We start from the raw sequence: 22,459 nt of genomic DNA, 5'->3' as shown, positions 1-22,459 counted from the left end.
TATATAAAATAGAAATTATTCAACCATAAAACAGAATAATATCCTGTCATTAGTAACAACATGAATGGACCAGGAGAACATTTTAATTGATATAAAGCAGTCAAAGAAAGAGATATAGTAAATAATCTCACTTCTATGTAAAACCTACAGAGACTGACCTCATCCAGGTGGGGAGCAGAATGGCAGTTGGTGAAGCTGGGATGGTTAGGTGGTACGGATGAGTAAGGACTTGTTGGTTGGAAGATATGTAATTATAGTTACATAGGAGGACTATAAAACAAGTCAGGAAAGGCAAATATAGAGAAGCTAAAGGTAGAGAAGAGACTAATGCAGCTGTGGGAGAGATTATGAGGAATGACTTTGAGGTTTCATTTTTGAGTGATGTAATTGTTCTGAAATTGATTATGGTGATTTTTTTGAACAACCATGAGCAAAATGAAATAATTGCATTGCAATTTAAATGGATGGATTGTATCATATGTGAATTCTATCTCAATAAACTGTCTTAAAAGAACACCAAAAATGTTAGGAGGAGGAAGGGAAGAGAAAGGGGATGTGTCATTATATGTACCGATTCCCCACAAAGAATGTAAATATTATATACTGCTACTGTGCAGTAATTAAAAATAAATAAATAAGTAACAGTTCAACAATACTTAAAAAAATGTATACCCAGAAAAACATTAGCTCATCCCTATAATCCCAGTAATCTGAGGCAGAAAGATTGCAAGAATGAGCTCAGCTTGGGCTTTTATTTTAGCAATTTAGCAAGACCCTATCTCAAAATAAAAAAAAAATAAAATAAAAAAGCATTGGGGATATAGGTCAGTGCAAGGGTCCTGGGTTCAGCAGCAGCACTGTAATCAATCAATATTTAAAAGTTCTTAAAAGTTACACAATTAATAGAGGAATAGTACATATACAGTATTACAAACATGCCATTTCTCCCAAAATGTTTTTTAGTTTCTTTGCTAACCCAATTGATATTCTAGCAGAGCTTTGTTTTAATTTTTGAAAGTTGGAAAATCGAGTAAAAAGGTATGTCAAAATCTTAAGGTGAAAATCTCTTTAAAACAAGTTTTTAAAAGATGAATCTTTCTCATTCCCCATACAGCAAAGCTTATTATAAAAATAATAACAATTTAAAATAGGTAGTTCTGCCAGGATAGACAAAAAATGATAGAATAAAAGAGTCCAGAAAAAAGTTGACCAGTGAAAAGATACCACTGAAATTCCTTGCAACGAAAACAAGAACAAAAATTATGAAATGAGGACCCATTGAAGTGCTGTCAGGCCACCGCAGTGTATAAATGGTTGCCATGGAAATAGCTGGAGCTGCGATTAAGGAAATAGCATATACCCCACCCTATACCACTCAGGCCTCCCATGGGAAATCTGGCCTGTTAGAGTCTTCAGGTAATGTTCACTCACTAATTTATTAGTTTATCAAGGTTAGTAGAAAAAATTATAATACACAATCCCTATTGCTAATACTGTTCTTTGAGACTATATATATTTATCATTTCCTCCAATTCACTCTACATTTTCCTCCTGCTCAACTTGCACTTCCCTAAAGTCCACATATAGTAGAGCAGGCTTTTTTCCAAGTTTCATGCATGCTGGTTATTACTTCTTATCTTTTAGGATTTAGGCTCACCTCTTCCTTCTTTGTGTAAAAACAACCTTACCTTCTTTGTGCAATCCAGGTTAACCATCTATCTCCATTAGTATGGTAACTTCTTTCTTACCTTTTATTCTACAAGCATAAGAAACTTTAAATGTCCAACAGATAACTAGCTTGTATTTGAAGGTTACTAGAACCATGACATATCTGGTAGAAGCACATACTCCAGGAAAGAGAATTTCTAAACCAAAAGTTTAAGATTATAGGGAAGAGGCACATACTCTGCAATCAATGTGAATGACAGTGACATGGGACAATCCTACTTTTTTTAACTCCTAATTTTCCAGACTTTTGTATAACAATAATCCAGAGACTGTCCCATGTGTTGGCATTTACTTTAAAGCATATATCACATGGTGGTAAGACAGGACTCCAACCCCTCTATGTAGGGAGCTTTCACCCAATTGGGGCTATGCTGAGTCTTTAATACGCTATGTCATTATTCAAATAGGCTAGTTGCTTCTACATATGTGGAAGAACCAGTGGGATTAGTAGTTACATGTCCATTGTCTCACTGCCTTTTACTATAAAATGGGTTTCCTAGTATTTGGCTGTAATAGGGTGTGATTCCTATATAATTGAATCATGTATTCTTTAAGCCTGAAAGATCGTGGCACTAGGAAAAACAGAGCAAAAAAGGCAAACTCATTGGGAACAAACATCAATTCTAGTATGGAAAAATTTGTCCTCACCTCTGGATATCAGGAGTTGGTTATTATTAAATTATCACCAAATGTTAGCTAGGCTTATCAAGGTATTGGCTTTATCACGAGTCCAGCATCATTCCCCATAGCTGGTAGGTTTTGCATTCGGCACTGTCAAAAGTTAGATTGGCACTCTTGAGAGTGCTCACTATGCTTAAGCCAATGTGAGCACTGACGCCTGTCAAATCGCCACATATCTCATGGAATTACAGCCTAATTACCGTTAGGTTTTTTGGCTCAAGTAAAAAACAAAGCAAAGAGAAAATGCCTTTACTGTGGGCATGGGGAAGGCCACAGAAAGGAGGAGAGGCACGGACCTTCTGAGAGGCTGGCCAGAAGAACAATGGCTGCATCAGGCCAGGCTGGAGGTGGGGGTTAGGGGCGGTCTACATGACAGGCAGATAGTGATTGGGCAGGGGATGGGAAAGAGGAAATGGGATGTTGTAAAAAGGAAGTAGAAAGATGTAACTCAGCCAGGGAGGAGAAAGGCAGGGCTTGGCACATGGCCTCTTATGGCCCATTCCATATTGCCTGCCGCCATGATGATGCAGCAGAATTTCATTTAGGTGGAAAACCCGTCAGTTACTGGTGCACCTAAGAATAGAGACTAGCTGACATTTGCACTGTGAAACATCCTATCTACATAGTTTTTAAGGAACTGCACTAGAATTAGTATCTCCCAAACTTTTATATCAATTATCCAATTCATTCTTGTAATTAACACACTTAATTGAAAAATTATAATTTCATATATTTATTAGGCAACAGATAATACTCTGATAGATGTATACAATATGGAATGATGAAATCAAACTAATGTCTATAGCCATAACCTTGCTCATATATTTCTACAGTGAAACATTTGAAATTTACTGTTAGCTGTGTTGTAATATGCATTACATTATTATTGACTTTAGTCACCCTGCCAGGCAATTGATCAAAAACTGCCTATCCTTACCTTGCTCCATCCTCCTGACCCACCTCTGGTAACCACCATTCTAGGCCATTCTATGAATTAGACTGTTTTTGCTTTTGTTTTCACAGATAAGCAACAATGAGCAGTATTTATTTTTTCTGTGCCTGGTTATTTTCCCTAGCATGTCTTCCAGATGCATTCATACTGTTTCAAGTAACAGGATTTCCTTCTTTTTGTGGATGCATACTGTTTCATATTTAGAATCTGCCCTTTCCAGAACATCCAACCAAGGCAATGCCATATATCTCTGCAGATTCATATGCTAGGTCACTTCCACCCACTCAAAGGCAAATGACTATATGTACGTCTCAGAGGTTTGTTCGTTATTTTTTTCAGAGCCAACCTTACAAAGACAGTCCATCTGTGAAACAGGCTCAAAGGTTTTCTTTCTGTAATCAGATAGAGGAAGTATAGTGACACCTTTGCGGTGAATGGAGGGAGTGGTATCAGATAACAAGTAAGTGGCATGCAAATCCTGGTCCTCTGGACACACTTGTAACTCATGTATTAATTCCATTCAACAGTGTATTGTTTGAGTAACCAACTTTATAACATGATGGACCTTGGAGTAGAATTGTCATCATCATCACACTTCTTCCAGAGTCACTTCCTCATTTCCTAAAGGACTTGCAATGGAACTAGAGCTAGTCTTCAAGTGGCAAGTTGTTGTCAACTCTAGAAACCATGACTTGTCCCAGGAAGTCAAGACCTGTGTCCTGTATCCTAATCATTGAAGGCTTTGTACAGACTCCACATAGCTTATTAGGATGGTGGATGGGATACGCTGAGTCAGGTGGTCCAAGGAAAAGCATAGCTCGCAGTATAGCATTGCGAACACTGCTGCTTGCCCCACTCAAAACAGAAGCCATTGAAACCACTCGGTAGTTGATTATAATATATGTAAATGCAGTATATGCTATGTCATAGTTCTCTCAGGCTACTTTCAAAAAATACCATAGACCGAGTAGTTTATTAATAGATATGTATCTCTTAGTTCTACAGATTAGAAAGGCCAGTATTGATGTGTTGGCAATTTGGTTTTTTGAGGGCCAAATACATGCTCATAGACAGCTACCCAAACTCTAATCTCACACAGTAGAAAGGGAAGAAGGTCTCCTTCAGCATCCTCTATAAAGGCACTAATCTGTTCATGAGAGCTCAACCTCCACAATCTGATCTTCTCCTAAGGCTTTCATCTCTTAAACTACAATCATCTTGGGTATAAATATTGCAATATATGAATATGAGGAGAATGTAAACACAAAACATAAACACATAGCATACTGTCTCCAGACTCCAGCCAAATTCATCATAAAGGGATAGTCCAACTGATGTCAGGGCATTGGACTTCTACCAGCTATCTATTATGGCAGACTTTTGAATGTTCATGTGATTATCTCTCACTCATACATACACTAGAGCTATACTATGCCATCTAGACTATTTGACATTAATTGTATTAGGGAAACCTTAATACAGCATGATATGCTGTAGAAAGTCAAAATGATCAAAGCCTTTTCAGATAATTTGTGACAAAAAAAAAAAAAAAAACAGGAATTAATGTGCCACTGGGAAGGACAACAAATGTATATTTCTTTATTCCCACATAAATGTGAATTCTCTGATGAAGACAAAAAATAATGCATTCCCCAGAACAGTCACATAAATTTCAGATATATTGTTAACGCATTTCATACAGATGCAGGCCCACTACACTGAAAGTTATTAAGTGCTTAAATTTATGATAACCTATGATCATCTGCCACAGTACACCTGGTTCTTATAGGAGCCAATCAAAAAGTTGAATGGGATCAAGAAGAGGACTACAATATTTGCATCTTTTAAGTCTCTCTTGGGGGAACTAATCTGTTCAGTGATTCACAGGATAGATTATTGCTTCTCTTTTATTATTTTGGCTGGAGGGAAAGGGTTGGAATTTCATACTGTTTTGTAGATTTTCACTTCATCATTTCTACCGTAATGATTCTTAATACACTGTTTGAGTAGCCTGGGGAAAATAAGTTAGCAAGTCATGCAGAATCCAAGGACAGAGGCACTGCAGAAAAATAAAAATACCTTGACTCTCGAATATACTGGAATGTTTCAGCAGCACCCCAGTAATGGTGAACAGGCAACAGGAGAGTAATAACAAATGTTTATTTTCCTTAGTTTGTTTATTTCTGTGCTACTGGGGACTGAATCCAAGGAGTATTGAACTACATGCTCGGTGGTTTTTATTTTACTTTGAGACAGACTCTTCCCAAGTTACCCAGGCCTGTCTCCAAATTTACTATTTTGCCTCATCCTCCTGAATAGCACTAATTTTAGGTATGCAACAATAGGGATGCCTCAGCCTCCTGTACAGCCGAGATTTTAAGCAGGTACTGTCTTGTTCAGCTGTAGTGATGATGTTAACACATTTCTTGATGAAATAGGAATGCTGTGCAGATTAACATGATCATTTAAGAATGCTGAGGTTTAGGAAGACGGTGTTAATGGAAAGGGGACCAAGAGATGGAAGGAGGCGTAGAAGGAGAATGGATGGGGAAGTGAAAAGAATTAGGATGTGTTATGTACATGGACCAACTGCTTAGGATGAATGTAATCATTATATACTGCAAACATGCACTAACAAAAATAAAAATGATGAAAATAAGTAAAAGGAATACAAACTTAAACATTACATGCATTCTGTTACACTAATTGGCAAGGGTGCATTAACTTAAAGAATGTAAAAGCATTCATAAAATTCTAATATCCTACTAGACAATAAAATATGGTTTGAATCTTCCTATACTCTAGCAATATCATACAGATTACTTTCTATGAAGCTTAATAAAATTAATTTAAAACAAAATATTGAAGACAAATTTATCCATCAGAAAGAGCATATTTGGAAGTTTAAAAAATATTTTAAGTAAATAATGTCTACTGAGCGCCTGCCTGGCAAGCGCAAGGTCGTGAGTTCGGTTCCCGGTACCGGAGAAAAACCAAAAAAAAAAAAAAAAAAAATGTCTACTGATACATCACTAAATTTAAATATGTCTTAGAAATGAAGGATAATTTAACCTTATGAGGCATAAATATCTATTTACATATACAACATATACACATAATGAAATTTCTGAAAAATAAAGGTAATTTAAGGGAAAAATGTAAAGTCCTACATAATTAGATTTGAAAAAAGACAGAGTGAATATGAATGAGCTATCCATACAAGATACATAGACTGAAAAAGAACAAATTAAAAATTCTCAAATAATAAAATAGTAACAAGAGAAGGCAATGAAGTATAAGGAACTGACAGAGTAGATAAAATCCAAAAGGTACAAGAGATATTGTGAAAGGGAAAGAAACTGCTCAAAGGAAAGAACAACTGGGATGGAGGAAAGGAGAAAAGAGAGAAGAGGAAAAAAAATTTATATATACACACACACACAAGATAGCTAAGATAATTTTATTACTAATTTCTATTAGTGCATTGAATGGAAGGGCTAATGCTTACATTGTTTGATCAGTCTTACATGCCTATATCTGGTAATCTGAGCAACTACTTTGAAGATAACAATATGCAATATACTAACCATTGTTAATGTTCTATCATCTTATTTTGAAGTTCTGGATCATTTTTATTATTTTTTATTCTCTTTAAAATAAAAAAGTAAGGTACAATTAAGAAGGTAAGTAAGCCAGTGATAATTTTTTGGGAAAAATGAGTATATTTTAAAATTCTTTGAACACATAGAATCAATAAACAGATTTGTTAAATAGTAGAATTCTCTCTAACCAGAATGTAAATCTTCAAAAATCTACCAAATATTTGGAAGGAGGCATACACAAAAATGTGCTTAATATTGTAATAGCCCATCCTTTACAAAGACGCTAAATAGGTCTCTTAACAGTATGAAATATTTTAATAGGTTGACTTATTATTGATAAATAAACCAGATATATTTAGACAAAGAGTAAAAAATACCTGTCAGTTTACAGATTTGGATCTAAATGTTCAGCAACCAAATATATAAGCAAAGGGTAAATATTGCAATATAATTGATATAAAAATTTTAAAGATAAAAATAACTTCAACACATCTCAACTTTTTTATCCACCTCAAGTCTAGATAATCTCAGGACAGCATAACAAATCTTGTTCTCTTGTCTAAAATCAGACACCTTGTAAAGATAGTTAGATAAATGAAAATCCATATGTAAGACAATAATCCCATGATTATAATAAAGCTGAAAAATCTCTGTTGTCCAGTGAAGTTGAAGCGGTCTTAATGTTGTAGCACAAAATATTCACTCTTATGCTGTGGTGATGCTAATTGAATAAAACCTCTCACACAGCCAGTCATGTAAGGTATAGCATATAACAAGTGTCTATTCCTTTTACTGATAAAGATATTTTCTGTAAACCTGCACGGTATGTTATAGTGGCAACAGCAACTTGCATTTATTGCATAAGGAGGTCAGCTACACTAAATGAGTTTATCTTTTTATTTGTTTTGTTTGATTTTAATAAAATGACCTTTCAACAATTAAAATTTTGGAGTTTCAAAAAATAAAAGTAAAAAAAACTAGCTCATGCTTACCGATTGACCTACAACCTCTAGGTCTGTGTAAACTCATGTTATGAAGTTTGTGTAACAATAAAATCCCTTGACTACATGTCTTTCAGAATGTGTCCCTATCATCAAGGGACAGATGCTATATTCTATATTACTTGGATTCAAATTTGAGTATTTCAGAATAAGAAAATATCTTTTTAAAAATTTATCTCCATTGTCCAAAAAAGTATATAAAGAAGCATACTTCCTACAGCAATACCATTTCCTTATCCATAATTTCAGGTGAGGAGGCTGTGTACTAACATTTTAAATAAAGTGACGGTATGGTGTCTCAACATACAAATCAAATTGACCTCATATGCTCAGATATTTCAAGGTTCATGATAACAGCTCAACTCTGCATTTCTCTTGCACGCTAGAGTCAATGAAATAATTTATAAACTTTTGTGTCCTAAAACTCATCTAGTCCAACTTATTTAGATTCTCAAAACATCTTGATCCAAGAGCATAACGAAGTTAGGAATTCTCTGCATTAAAATCTTACTGTGGTCACCATTACTATCCTCCAGGTGAATATACATAGTTCACCATAACGAGTGTTATGTTCTTCATTCCCCACCCTTTCTCTTCACATCTAGAAATTGTTCCTTTTTATTTCTTCTTTACTTAATGCCCCTTAATTGTGGATTCTAAACATCACCAAGCCTACTTCAGTCCCTGAACTTCAGAGCAGTTTGTGCCCTGCTCCTAGAGCTTGGAAACACTCCAAGCACAATGAAATCATGGAGAGATCACCACCACCCATCCTAACTTCACTCTCGTATTCACCACCAGGCCTGGCATCTCCTTCTTCTCCTCTCTTCTCCTCACCATTCAAATTGAGTTCTGAGACAAAATAAATGTTGGCATAGGACATCAGGAACCTTTTTTTCATTCTTCACTGCCCTCCCCCTTTGACCACCACTCTTCATCCACAACAACCTCTCCCAGTCCTTACAGGCTGGTGAGAGATTAAACTAATCCCATCCACCGACAAACTCACTAAGCAGTTCCTGAGTAAAGTCCAAAATTCCTGCCCCGCAATAGAGCTGGGAAGGAGGTGGGAGAATTAACGTAACAATCAGCACATTATCATAATAACTTTTCCATGAAAATTCTTTCCCTTTTCCTAATCCTATACAAATTCAAAAAGAATGAAGCCTGGTGTGTGTAGGAGGAGGGGAAACAGAAAGACAATCCATTTTTCTTTATCTTATTAAATATAAATTAATGAAGCAAGAATGCTGGCACCACTCTACTTTTTATTACAAAGTAATTTAATCAAACTCTTTTCTTCAGAACTGAGAGTGTGTAAATAGCCAACATTTAAGTGGTTTTGGATTGGTTCATTTGCTAATTAATACTTAAGAAAATGGAATTAGAAAGACTGGGCAGGAGGAAGGCAATTTTGGAGTGGTGTGCCGGCAGCATATTGATGTATCTGAAGCGTCAGGCTTGCCTCTGCTCCATCTACCTCTGGGAGAGTTCAGCGTCCTCTAGCTTTCTCACTCCACCACCCTCATCCATCCAACCTGTGCAGATAAATTCTCCAAAAGAGTCTCAGAAAAATAATAACCGGCAGTATTTGAATGGTGACCCTCATTCCCTTCCACTTTCCCGGCATTAGGACTCTATTTTTATTTCTTTCAAGGAATTCATGTTAAATGAATTTGAGTGTCACAGCTTAGGTAGACAGAGGCAATCTTTGCCAGTGGCTGTGTAGGGGGTGAGAAATTTCTATTCAAATAAAGGTGAATGCAACTGGGGAAGTTAAAAATAAAAGTGGGAGGGCTTCCGAGGAAAGTTTAGTCTTTGGGTTTTATACTTGGCACTGACTCTGCCAAAGAATTCCACGTTAAAACAAATTGGAAAAAAAGTTTCAACAAAAAAAAGTGTCCCAAAGACTCAGCTGAAAAGCTGAAAGCACACTGAGGGCTGGACAAATAAAAGCATTGGATGATGCCTTCTACAACAACAAGGAAAAAGTCTTCATCAGCTCTGCTAGCATTAGAAAAAAATGTTTCTGTATGCCTATCTCAAAAAAAAGTGTCTTGTGTTCAGAAAGGCATTTAAAGCATAGTTATGCAATGTCAGGCTTCCCAAAGTTGGCAAAGATCTTTTCCAAATACTCTCATGGTTTCCTGAGAAACTTTAGAAAGAAAACATCCAAACAGTTGATTTGATTTTCACTTTATTTTATATGTGTGTGTTTGTCAGGCAACCTGGAAAAAAAAAGTCAGACCCTAGTGAATCCTTGTTGTCTCTTGGTTATTGACTGATACCATCCTTGTCCCCCCAAAAAAGCAAAAACAAAAAATTACATTTTTAACAAATGTTTACTGACCTATTTTGGAAAATTTGTCTTTGAGATAAAATCCCCAAACCAAAGATAGACAGCTGTACTTTTGTGTTATAATTGTTTCTATAGTTGTATTTCTTAAATTTAAATATATAGGTATTACTCCTCAAAAGGGTAAGTGGGACTATATTGTACAGATGATCTCAGGTATATTTCACATAATAAACATATAGAAGGGACAATTTGTTCTTTATTTCCATGTACAAAGTTGTTGTTCTTCTTCCAGTTGCAGAATTTAAAATAATATCAGCTGTATAATTTTATCTGGAAAAAAAAAAACACCTATAATGTACTTTGTCATATAGTATTTTCATTAACTCTCACAGCGCTTTCTGGAATAGAAAGAACACAAAAGAACTATTGACGAAAGTTCCAGTGGGTAGAAGTTGTATCTTTTTATGGATCCTAGGATCTGATCACAATGTAGAACTCTAATTCAGATTGTCTGGCTTCTTCCTTACTGATCTTTTTCATACCCTGGGCTGGCTCTAATCCAGCTCATACCCTCCCTCCTATGGGACGGACTGCATCAGTAATTTAACTTTGGATGCTTTCTAGGGATGTTCAAGAGAAATCAAGAGAAGCACTGGGGAACTACACTCACTGGTAATTTATTTAAAATGGGCTTCCTTCCTTTCCTTCATTTCCTCCTCCTCCTCTACCTCCTTCTGTCTCTTCTTCCCTCTCCCTCTTCCCTTTTACCCCTTTCCTTTCTTTCATAAATATTTATTTTTAACTCATATGATGAGCGCATAGGAAAGAGAATAATGAGCACAAGCAAGTTCCTCCCTGAGTGACTGTCCAAACTCAGACAATCAGGCAATAAACTGACAAAGGTGTGACATATTAGGTAGTGACAGATACTATAATGACAAATAAAATAGTAAGGCAAGGCGAGGATGGTGCCACTTTATGGTGATCATCAAAGTGCCTTCTGGTTAGATAATGTAGCAGAAAAAATCAATAGCAATACAAATGAAAGACTCTTTGCACTTAGGAGTTAGAAGGCAACTCTTACTATGCTAGTGGGCTGGGAACCCCAAAGGTTCAACTCACCATCCCAGAGTCAGGTTTGAGTTCAGTTTAAATATGGTCTGCAAGTGGGAAGTACAAAACTGATAGCAGGTTATTACATGATTGGTTACATGGAATACAAGAATTATGTCATATATCGTCAGGCAGGTTTGTACAGGAACATTCTGGAGGGAGAGGGCCTGAGAAGAATATGTGGAGTTAAAGTGTCCTTGACTGGGTCAGTCTTCCCCCAAACATGACGGCTTTGAAGCAAGTGGGAATCACTGCACTTTTTTAAAACACAAGCCAGTAGGCTCTAGTTTTGGCTTCTTAACCAGGTGGCAGTCAGTTTCACCCACACATTGTTCACGGGGACCATCGGGGCCTAGGCACTCAAGGCTAGCTAGGTGACAGGAAGCATGAGCATAATTACAGGCTGTGAACTGATTTCTAACTTCTGTTATAGCATGCCTACAAGTCTGCTATTCTATACATGTGCCCTAACAGTAACGTATGAGAAGAGACCCAGTATAAGTGAAAGAGTTTTACTGATCTCTGGATGAGAGAATTTCAGGCAGATGGAACAGCAAGTAGATGCAAAGAAGTAGAATCATGTTTGCTGTCCTTGAGGAGCAGGAAGAAGTCACTGTGGGTTCAGGGGAGAGAGATGCAGAACAGCATGTGAGGGAGGTAACAAAGCATCACTGCAGACGGGGAGCAGAGGCCAAACCACAGAGGCCTTGTGAATTACGATAGAGACTTTAACCATATTCTGAATGAAATGAGGAACCCCTGCAGGGTTCCCAGTAAAGAAGAGACACGGTCTGATTTTCACTTTTGAAGAATCACGAGGACTACCTGTCAGCAGGCAGCCTAGAGCAGAAGAGTGGAAGTACCCTGTCAAACGGCTATTATAGTACTCCAGCTGGGAGGCAGCACTGATTGAACCAGGAAAATAGTGGTGGAAATTGTGAGAAGTGGATGGATCCTGGACATATATTAAGTCGAATCATTTTGAATCAATGTAGTTATATGTTAAAGTAATCAAGTTGGCAATTTCATATGGGTTCATGTAATATTTGAAAATAAAGTTATTTGAAGACAAAGCCATAAATGTCTCCTAATGGATGGAACCTAACATTAGGATTTATACCCAGATCTCCAAAGCCTCATGCACTCATTGGTGGGGCTTTGGGGCAGTGATTAGATCTTGGGTGCATGATGCTCATCAGATTAATCCCCTGATAATTACATGCTAAGTGTGATTCTGGGAAGTGAAGCCTGGTCAGAGGAGGTAGGACATTGGGGGCATGGCCTGGGAAGGTCTATCTACTTCTTTCCTTGATTTCTCTGTCTCTGCTTCCTATCTGCCCTGCCATGAGCAACCCTCCTCTACCATGTTCCTCTGCCATGCTGACCAGTCTTGGAGCCAGCTGATTATGGACTGAACCTTCACAAACTGTAAGCCTCTCCTCCTTTAACTTGTGGGTGTTTCTGTATGTTTCACTGCTTTATGATTGCATTACAATAAATCTGGGAGAGACTATTTCATGGAGCACTCACAAGATGCCCATTTAAACAGGAAAGTTATTTATTCTCCTGAAGATCAAGAAACTGGCATTTATTAAACTTCTGTTACCTATGAAAGCTATAATTACTAGTGTTAAGAACACAGACATCAGTTCCATTCTTGTATGACAGTCCTGAGAAGCAGCTTTAGAGTCAAATAGAGATGTGCTAATCCTAGTTCTATTACTTACTGTTTGCTGTGGGGAAAGCTAAAAATACTTACCACACCTGAATCTTGTATTCCTTGTCTTTGTTTATTGTGTCTATCTCATAAGGCAATGTTATGTTAAACTAAATGATGTATATAAAATTCTTTTTGTGTAATGGGTGGCACATTTTACAACTACTTGATAAAGTTTTACCTTTAGTTTGATGGAAGAATAATCGAATTGAAAGCAAAATACTTCTAAGACAATTTATAACAAGTCAGGTGACAGATGAAGAAAAAAATGTGTACTAAAAAAGTATAGGATGAAATATTTGCCTACAGTGTTTCAATGCTATAGCAAATGTAGAAGGATCTGTTTATTGTAACAGAGACAGTAAGGAGGGACAAATTCAAGGCTCTTAATAATGGAACATATATTGTGGTTAAAGTGAAAAATGCTTGTGGATGAGAAAACAGTAAGAGCTAATACTTGAAAATGATTGATTAGAAACAAATTTCAAAAACAAATTCTAAAATATTAGAACTTATATCTGTATTAGTCAAAGTGCTTCTGAAGAACAGAAACAATAAAGTACATATATTTAGAGATTTATTATAAGGAACAATTATGGAGGTTAACGACCCCCGAGATTTCATACCAGGGACGGATGATATAGCTCCAGTCCACATCTGAAGGCCTGGAAACCAGGAAAGTCTGTGTAGATCCTAACCAAATGCCAGTAGACGGAGATCTAGGTAGAACCAGTGTATTGGTTAATGTCCAAAGGCAGGAAAAAGCCAATGTCTCTGCTCACAGGCATTCAGACAGGAGACATGCTGTTGAGTGCACAATTAACTGTTTTATTTTTTTCAGGTCTTCAAATTACAGGCTAAGGCCTAGCCCCAGGAGAATCCACAGGATCTTACAAGGCAAAGATCTCAGGAGAGGTCATTATCATTTCCTCAGGCAAAGCAGGGTTAATCTATTTAGATGGTAATGAAGTGGCAGTTTCTACTGGCAAAAGTGATTGGTCAGAATTTAGGGTTTGTTTAAAGCCCTTGGGTTCATCCAGAACTTCCAATATGATCCATTCTCATTTTCAAAATTTCATTGTATTACAATGGATACTCTTGGTTTAACAGAAAAATCCGTGTAAGTGGGAATTTCATTTGTGTTGTAAATTGAGGCTCTAGTTTTGGCTTCTTAACCATCTCAGCTCTACTGATAGAAGCCATGCGGATTTCAAGATGGACACAGAAACTTCCAGATCACTTACACATTACTTGAACTGGGATTCTACACTTCTGGCCTTATTATTTTCTTTCTCCTCTTTGTCTAGCATGATTAACAGTCAGTGGACCATCTCATTTTATTCATTATGTGAAGGACATGCTGAAGATATCAAATAAAATATTTATACATTCCTGTGCACACACACATATTTCTTTCTGTATATATTGTTGTAGTTATTTTCCTTGTTGCAGGGACACAATACCCAACAACCACAAATTAAAGGAGGAAAGGTTTATTTTGGCTCACAGTTTACAAACTTTTCAGTCCATAATCCAGGGACTCCAAGGCAGGACAGCACGGCAGAGGGGCAGAGCAGAGGAGTAGCTGCTTATCTCATGGGATCCAGGATGCAGAGGAGGTGAGGAGAGGAGCAAGAAGGAAAATCAGCCCTTCAGCCCAGGCCTCCCCAGTGAACCCCCCAACAGAAAATCAGTTATTATTCCAGTAATCCAATCTTCCAAACCCCTTGCTCATACCCATGAGGATTTGGGGGGACATGTAGATTTAAACCATAACATATATTAAAATATTTTAACTGACACAAATATTGTAGAGAACTGTGAAACTCCAAGAAGCACCTGTAGCTCTTTTTTAAGGATATAGCAATTCTCTTTGAACCATTGAAAGTACAGTGGACACTTGACTTACAAACTCAATTCATTCCTGAGGACTGGTTTTTAACTCAAGCTGTCAGTTGGAGGCTCAGGCTTTTCTACTCAGTCTACAAATTCTCTCTCCTGTATACAAGCAGATTTCAATGTCCTTAGGGGAAACATTGGCCCAGGATTTCTCAATTAACTCCATACTGGAAAGGATGTTGTAATGTTCCTTCCAGAACTCTTTAAGGGTTAAATCTGTATCTGAGACCATCTGGAAGCACAAGAGGTTGGCATTCAGGCCATAACTCAAGACCTTGGTGGTAAGTTAAAACTAAGATTGTGGTCCTGACCCAAATTATTTGTATGTCAGCCCAGTCATATCTCAAGAGTCCTCTGTAGTATGGTTGTCTGTGTATGGTGTTATTTTTGGAACATCTGCAGTTATCTTCTCACCAAGAGATAATGAGAATAGACAGGTGGAAAAGACCTGAACCCTGCATGACTTGGGTGATTCACCCACGTCACCACTGGACATCATATTATAGGAAACAGAAACAACTTTTGTTTAAGCTAACTTAAATTGAAACTTGTTTTACTTGCATTAAGGTATTTTAACTGATACAAATATTGTAGAGAACTGAAAGAAATATTTGAGTCAATACACTTTAGTGAAGCAGAAATATTTTTGTACCATTGTTTCATTTTTATAAAGGATGTTTGTGTCAATGACAGAACCAGAATCCAGATAATTCTCACTCCAAGATCATTGTTCTCTTTCCCTGCATGATTGTGCTAAATATCTTTCCTTGTTCTGATACCCAGCCTAATAATCCATATGTACTTGCTTAGAGTTCTTACCTGAAAAATAACCTGAAGTCATTTAAAAACTATTTTTGTCTAGTAGCTAATGGTTTATACCTACATTTTCTTATGGTACAAAAGATATTGCTTATTTTTCTCCATGATCTGACAATATATTTTTAAAAAGCACAGGGAGTTAACTTGCTGTTTCTCAGCAATCCATCTCCCAGATGGGTCATCCAAAACTATCTGTTTCATATAGAGCACATCCATCCATTCCTATGAAATTTGCAAAGAATAACCCAAACTGAACCGAAATTAGCTTTCCAATCTGTCAAATGATGAGGATGAGAAATGACTGGCAAATTTGCTTGCGAACTACTCAGTCAAGCATAATACGATCTGGAAAGTTAGATACTGTGATGACCAACATTTCTGCGCATTATATTTCATCTACAAAACTTACATGGTCATAATTATTCAGCATAGATAAGAGATTTTTCTCAGAAATTTTAAGACACTTCATTACATCTGTTTATTTCTTCTTTCCATTTAGAATCTCACACAAAAAGTGAATTATAGGATGTACATGGACTTGAATGTTACAGATCACTGAGTCTAAGGTGTCTGCTTTGATATTGAAGAAACTGAGATCTGACAGGTTAAATAATTTCTCCACTGTGAAAGAGCTAGTCAGATTTAGAGTAATGACTTGAAACTCTCAGGTTAAAAAGATCATAGGGAGACTATCTAGATATTATTTAACTTCCCCAAATTATTTCTGCTAAAACATAAGGAAGCCAGGATTCAAATACAATTCTCCCAAGTCCCAAGTTCACATTCCCACCTATGATGCTGGGAATCTTATTCAACATAAAATTATGACATTATTACCATGTATGTCTCAGCAACTGGCTCATTTAGAAAATAACAGAATTCATTTTATGTTGCAAAATGTTTGACTAAGCAATAAGTATATAATTGTAAATATAAAATCGTGGTCTCTGGTGACATCAGATAGACAAAATGAGATTGTAGGAAGAGGGGACAGGAAGTAGTGGTGCCATCTGAAAAGACCTCTGTGAAGTGATACTTTCTGAACCCAGAAAAATAAGAATAGTCTTGGTTTTGGTTTGAAGGAGGGATGAGAGGAGAACTAGTAATAGAAATCAGGATATCAGAGAAAGGTAACCGTATATGAACTAAGAAAGGACTACATGGGTTGAATACATTGTGGCTGGTGTAAAATGAGCAATCGGAACTGTCATGAGATAAAGTTGGAAAGATACAACTGAAAAATGTCACTGTAGACTGCACAGTCAAAGTCTAGATATTAGAAATGTTCAGGAGAAATAATATAGAAAGTTTGTGGGAAAGAGGATCTGAAATCACTCTGGAGAGTCAGGAAATATTGCTATGCAGAGTTGAGAAAATACTAAAATTTACAAATCATAAATTTTGTGAAACTATTTGTAGGGTGGCTGATAACATTCACCTAAACTGTATCCAGCCATAATCTCTAGACTCTGTTAATGTTCTATCACATACTAAAGATTTTGTAGATGTGATTAAGACACTTTAGCTGAAGCCACTACCTTTGATTTATAAAAATGCTTTAAATATCAACACAAATGTCCTTATGATAGCATAAAGGGTGAGGAAGAGGAAGATTAGATTAGACCCATAAGGGTGAGGGCAATCATCTCAGAGGTGAGAAATGGAGCGGTGTAGCCACATGTCAAGCATCACTAGCCACACCTAAGAGGTTGAAAATTTAAGCAGTGTGTTCTGTCCATTAGCCCGTGGAGGGAGAGGTGCTCTGACAATGCCTAGATCTGAGTCCAGTGATAATGATTTCAGAGTCTTAACTCCCAGAACGTCAATTAAGTTTCTTTTATTTTAAGACATCAAATTTGTGGTAATTTGTTAGAGCAGTGTCTTAGAAACGAGTACGCTCTTCTATCCAGTTGTAGTTTTCTTTTCAGCTGCTCTGGTGTAAGCACAGAAATGACAGATGATTGAGTTCTTTCTGTTAAAAAAAAAAGATGGGAGGAAAAGGGAATAGAACCCTGGGTTATCTCAAAGCAATGATTATAATAATGAGACACGAAATCTAAGGCAGACAGCAGGAAAAATAAAGGTAAAATAGAGTTGATGGATACAAAAATATGAAGACCTTGAGTATTAGAAGTCATAACAGAGTAAGATTGAAATTTAGGACTGCGGATTTAGCTCAGTGGCAAAAGCACCTGCCTGGCAAGCGCAAGGTCATGAGTTCGGTTCCCGGTACCGGAGAAAAACCAAGGGAAAAAAAAAAAAGAAATTTACAGTATATGTTATTGGTCATTAAGTGTTAAATGAAATGAAACCTCACCTTTAGAATTTCTGTGTTTTGCCAGACTCAAAATTTAACAGTGAATTATAATCAGCAAAGATTAGGAAATTGGAGGTGTTATATATTGGGGATTTGACTGGCAGTGCTTCCTCCGGGGTTTACATCGGCTATTTCACCTGACACAATAAAAACTAAACGTTATGTTCCCTGAGTTCAAAGAAAAAAAGTTTGTCTCTTCAAAACTAGGTGTCAAATATAGTTAGCCAGTCACTGACCTAGTGTTCTGCATCAAATGATAAAATACTCCAGATGTACCTTAAAAAGAACTTTAATTTTGGTAGGTGTTGTGCTTTAAATTGTTCTTTCCAATTTAATTATTTTACACAAAATTAATCAATAAAGTTTTAATTGTAAATTCACACATGCCCCTGGGACTTGCTTCATATATTGAATTTTTAGATTGTTTTTTCAAAAATAGATTAAAGGCCATCAGATTATTTCTAGTCATAGACAGTTTTTCCAAGAACACCATCATTAGCACAATGTAGAAGACATTGCCTGTAATTATATGTCAAGTAAACTTAGTTCAATTCAATTTAATTCAGGTACATGTAATGTTTACTGAGCTTTTCTTCTGTGTAAGGCTTGATCAGGGCTCATCAACAATTATGAAATGGGATTTATCATATTCACCCATTAATCTTACACTATAGTAAAGGTGCTACTTAAAGTAACACAGTCTACACTAGAAAAGTGATCTGAGAAACTTGCTTTCCATTTGGGGTGGTTATTTTTACTTACTCTTTTGTTTTTTTAACACTCAACCTATCTGGATAACCCTCTTGTGGATAACCAGTGGATAACCCTCTTTAGGGCTAGTAATTATAATAGGGAACATTCCTCACCAAAGTTATCCAGAAACAGTTATTTCAAAAGAAACTAGAATGGAAGGCTTTGCTTGAAATACTTAGGAGAGCCAGAGACCCACATTTTATTCACATTTACATCCCTTGTCCCGCCCTCTGAATATTTTCCCCTTGTTTTTCAAACTCTTAAGGCCTTTTACAATTGTTTTGTTATTCAAACTTCATAGCTAAAAACTGCCAATTATTTCTTTCTTGAAATAGAATATAGTGCCTTGAAATCTAATGCAACCAGTGATGCTTTAAGAAATCTTTCAGAACCAACTGTATTGTGATTAATTGAATCTATTTGCCATTTTTATTATTTCAATGTACTCTAGTTCAGGCCACGCCCATATCACAACTGGCATTTTCTGATCCCCATCACTTCTTTTCTTTTTTTTTTTTTTTTTTTGCAGTACCGGGGATCAAACTCAGGACCTTGCGCTTGCCAGGCAGGAGCTTATGCCACTGAGCTATATCCCTAGTCCAGAAAGTCCATCACTTCTAATAAGACCACAGTTAATTCATTTACTGAGGTTTCCTTCTACATGATACAAGGCTAATTTCAACATTTTCTCTTTTTCTGTGGCTTTCACAATTTTTTCCTTTTTTAATTGGTATATCTTAGGGATACATAGACACATTTACACTTTTTTGTAGAATTTGTGCTCATATATCCAACCTTGATAAGTTTTGGTTTCTCTTCCCTTATCCTTTCCACTCCCTTTTTTCTCCTTAACCCCCTTCTCAGTCTCCAAAATCTCTGACTCTCCTAGGATTTTCACTCTAATGTGATCCCACATAAATATCTATATTCATCTTATTTGGAGTCCTTTATCTTCTTTAAAATAGACATCAAAGTTTTTCAGCAAATTGAAGAATTTTTCAATTAATATTTCTTTAAATTTTTTTCTGATCTCTCTGTTTTCTGCTGTTATTGAAGTATAGTAACTATGCCCATATCACTGTGCTAATGGTGCTCCACATTTCCCTGAAGCTGCTACCTTCATCCTCTTGGTTACATTTAGTGTTACAAAACCTCTGTTGACCTACTTTATACTTTTCTGATTCTTTTTTATTTCATTTCAAATCTCTCTGCTCTACTAAATATGTTGGTTTTGGTTTTGGCTTTTATCTCTGAAATTTTCACTAAATTTTTTTCTATAACTTCTCTCTTTATTGATATTCACTCTTTATGACACATTGCTATCTTAGCTTTACTTTTTTATTCTTCTATACTGTGTTCACATTGTTTTAGTGTAATTAGAAAGTTTTGTGTGTATGTATGTATGTGTGTATATGTGTGTGTGCATTTGTGAAATTTGACATTATTTAAATTCACCTTTTTATTTACAAATTTAATACATTTATAATGCCTGCTATGAAATCCTTGTTAAATTTTAGATCTGAGTCTTCACATGGAAAATTTTGGCTTTTTGCTCCTGTATGGTCATATATTCCCTTTTTCTGTATGTTTTAGAACTTTGTTGAAAATTTGATACTTTAGGTGATATAGTATTTCTGCATACTGATCCTTGTCCCTCCTTCCCAGGGTTGTTTTCCTTGGAATTTTTTATTTGTTCATCTGTTCATTCATTTAATGAATTGAATAAGTACTTTTAGTGAGATTTCCTACCCCATCAGTTGTAAATCTTTTGTTGCTCCTCCACAACTGCAGCCTTTGCACACTTAAACCTTGACTCACCTAGTCTGAGGAAGGCTCCCTTGGAACGTCTCCACCATAAGAGAGATTTTTTTTTTGTACTGGGAGTCGAACTCAGGACCTTGCGCTTGCCAGGCAGGCTCCATGCCACTGAGCTATATCCCCAATTCAAGCAGACATGTTTTTTAAGGCTAGTCTTTGAGGTTTGTTCTGACTCCAATTATGCTCTTCTTAACTATTTCTGTGATTTTCTGGTGAGCTTGCTGGCCTAGAGTGTAGTTTTTCTCTTTAATTTTTCATGGGTATATAATTCTTTCATAGTTATTTACCACTAAATTTCTATTTTGAAATTCTTCTTTCCCTTTGCTAACCATATACCTGAATTTTCATCTAGAAAGTCTAAGATTTTTGCAGAGAATGTGAGATTGCCTTTCATTATTAATTCCTAATATGTGTGCTCTTGGCAGTAGATTCTTCAACTGCTCCTTCTGTCTATGTACTACCAAACAATCTATTCAATAACAAAACTCCTAAGGCTGTTAAGGGAATTTCACTGTAGGATGGATACAAGATCTATTTATTAACAAAACTTCTATGGCTGTTCAGAGAATTTTACTGTACAATGATATTCTAATATACTACCATTAAGCACTCTGAAAAAATGCTAGTGTTGTAAAATTGAGCAAAGAAAAGAAAGATTTAATACATTGTTTGCTAATTGATGCAGTAAGATTCTCACATGTGTATATTAGAGTTTCTAATAAAAAACGATGTGTCATTAAGATTTTGAATTTCTGGCAAATAATCAAAACAATTGAGCAAAAAAAATAAAAAATATAGCAGGTAGCATTATACTATTTGTACTTGATTCAAAATACAGTATAAAATGGTACTAATCAATTTAGCAAAGTACTGGAGTAAAAGCAGATACAAGGAACAATGGAAAAGGATACAGAGCCTAGATTAACCCCCCACATTTGTAATCAACCAATTTTTGACAAATATGTTAAGCATATATGTTGGATAAAGGACCTGGCTTATAAAGGACAGTCTGTCAACTTAAAATGATGGGAAATGAAACTACAAAAGAATGAAACTACAAAAATCTCTCGCTAGTTACAAAATGAGCTCTCATTGGATTGAAACCTTAAAGGTTAAGACCTGAACTATGAAGCTACTAGAAAAAAAAAAAAACATGGGAAACATGTCAGAACATCAGAATTAGTGAAGATTATTTGAATAAGACTGCGAAGCATAGAAAACAAAGGCAAAACTTAGACAAATGGGATTATATTAAATGAAATCTGTGCAGCAATCAACAGTGAGAAACAAAATAAAGAATGAGAGAACACACTAGTAATCTATATTCTGACAAGGAGTTGATATTCGCCATACATAAGGAATTCAACTCAGTAACAAAATTCAAATATTCTCATTTTAAAGAAAAGGTCAATAAACATAAGCAGACTTTCCTCATAAGAAAACATGACAATGACCAACAGGTGCATGAAAAAATGTTCAACCTCAGTAATCATCAGGGACATTAAATCCAAACCACAACGAAATTTCACTGCACTCCAGTTAGAAATAACTTTTCTCTAAAACATAAAAGATAACACATGTGGTGAGCCTGGGGAGAAAAGTGGACCCCCGCGCAGTGTTGGTGGGACTGTAAATTAATGCGCGCATCATAGAAAGTGGTACAGAAGTCCCTGAAAATACTATAAATAGAACTGCCAGGTGATCCAGAAATCTCACTACTGGGTGCTTCTTTAAGGAAATGAAATAAGTATGTCACAGAG

The sequence above is a fragment of the Chinchilla lanigera genome, unplaced genomic scaffold (genome assembly GCF_000276665.1).
Source record: "Chinchilla lanigera isolate Chin_1 unplaced genomic scaffold, ChiLan1.0 scaffold00019, whole genome shotgun sequence".
Classification (NCBI taxonomy): Eukaryota; Metazoa; Chordata; class Mammalia; order Rodentia; family Chinchillidae; genus Chinchilla; species Chinchilla lanigera.
This window is presented reverse-complemented; position numbering follows the sequence as displayed.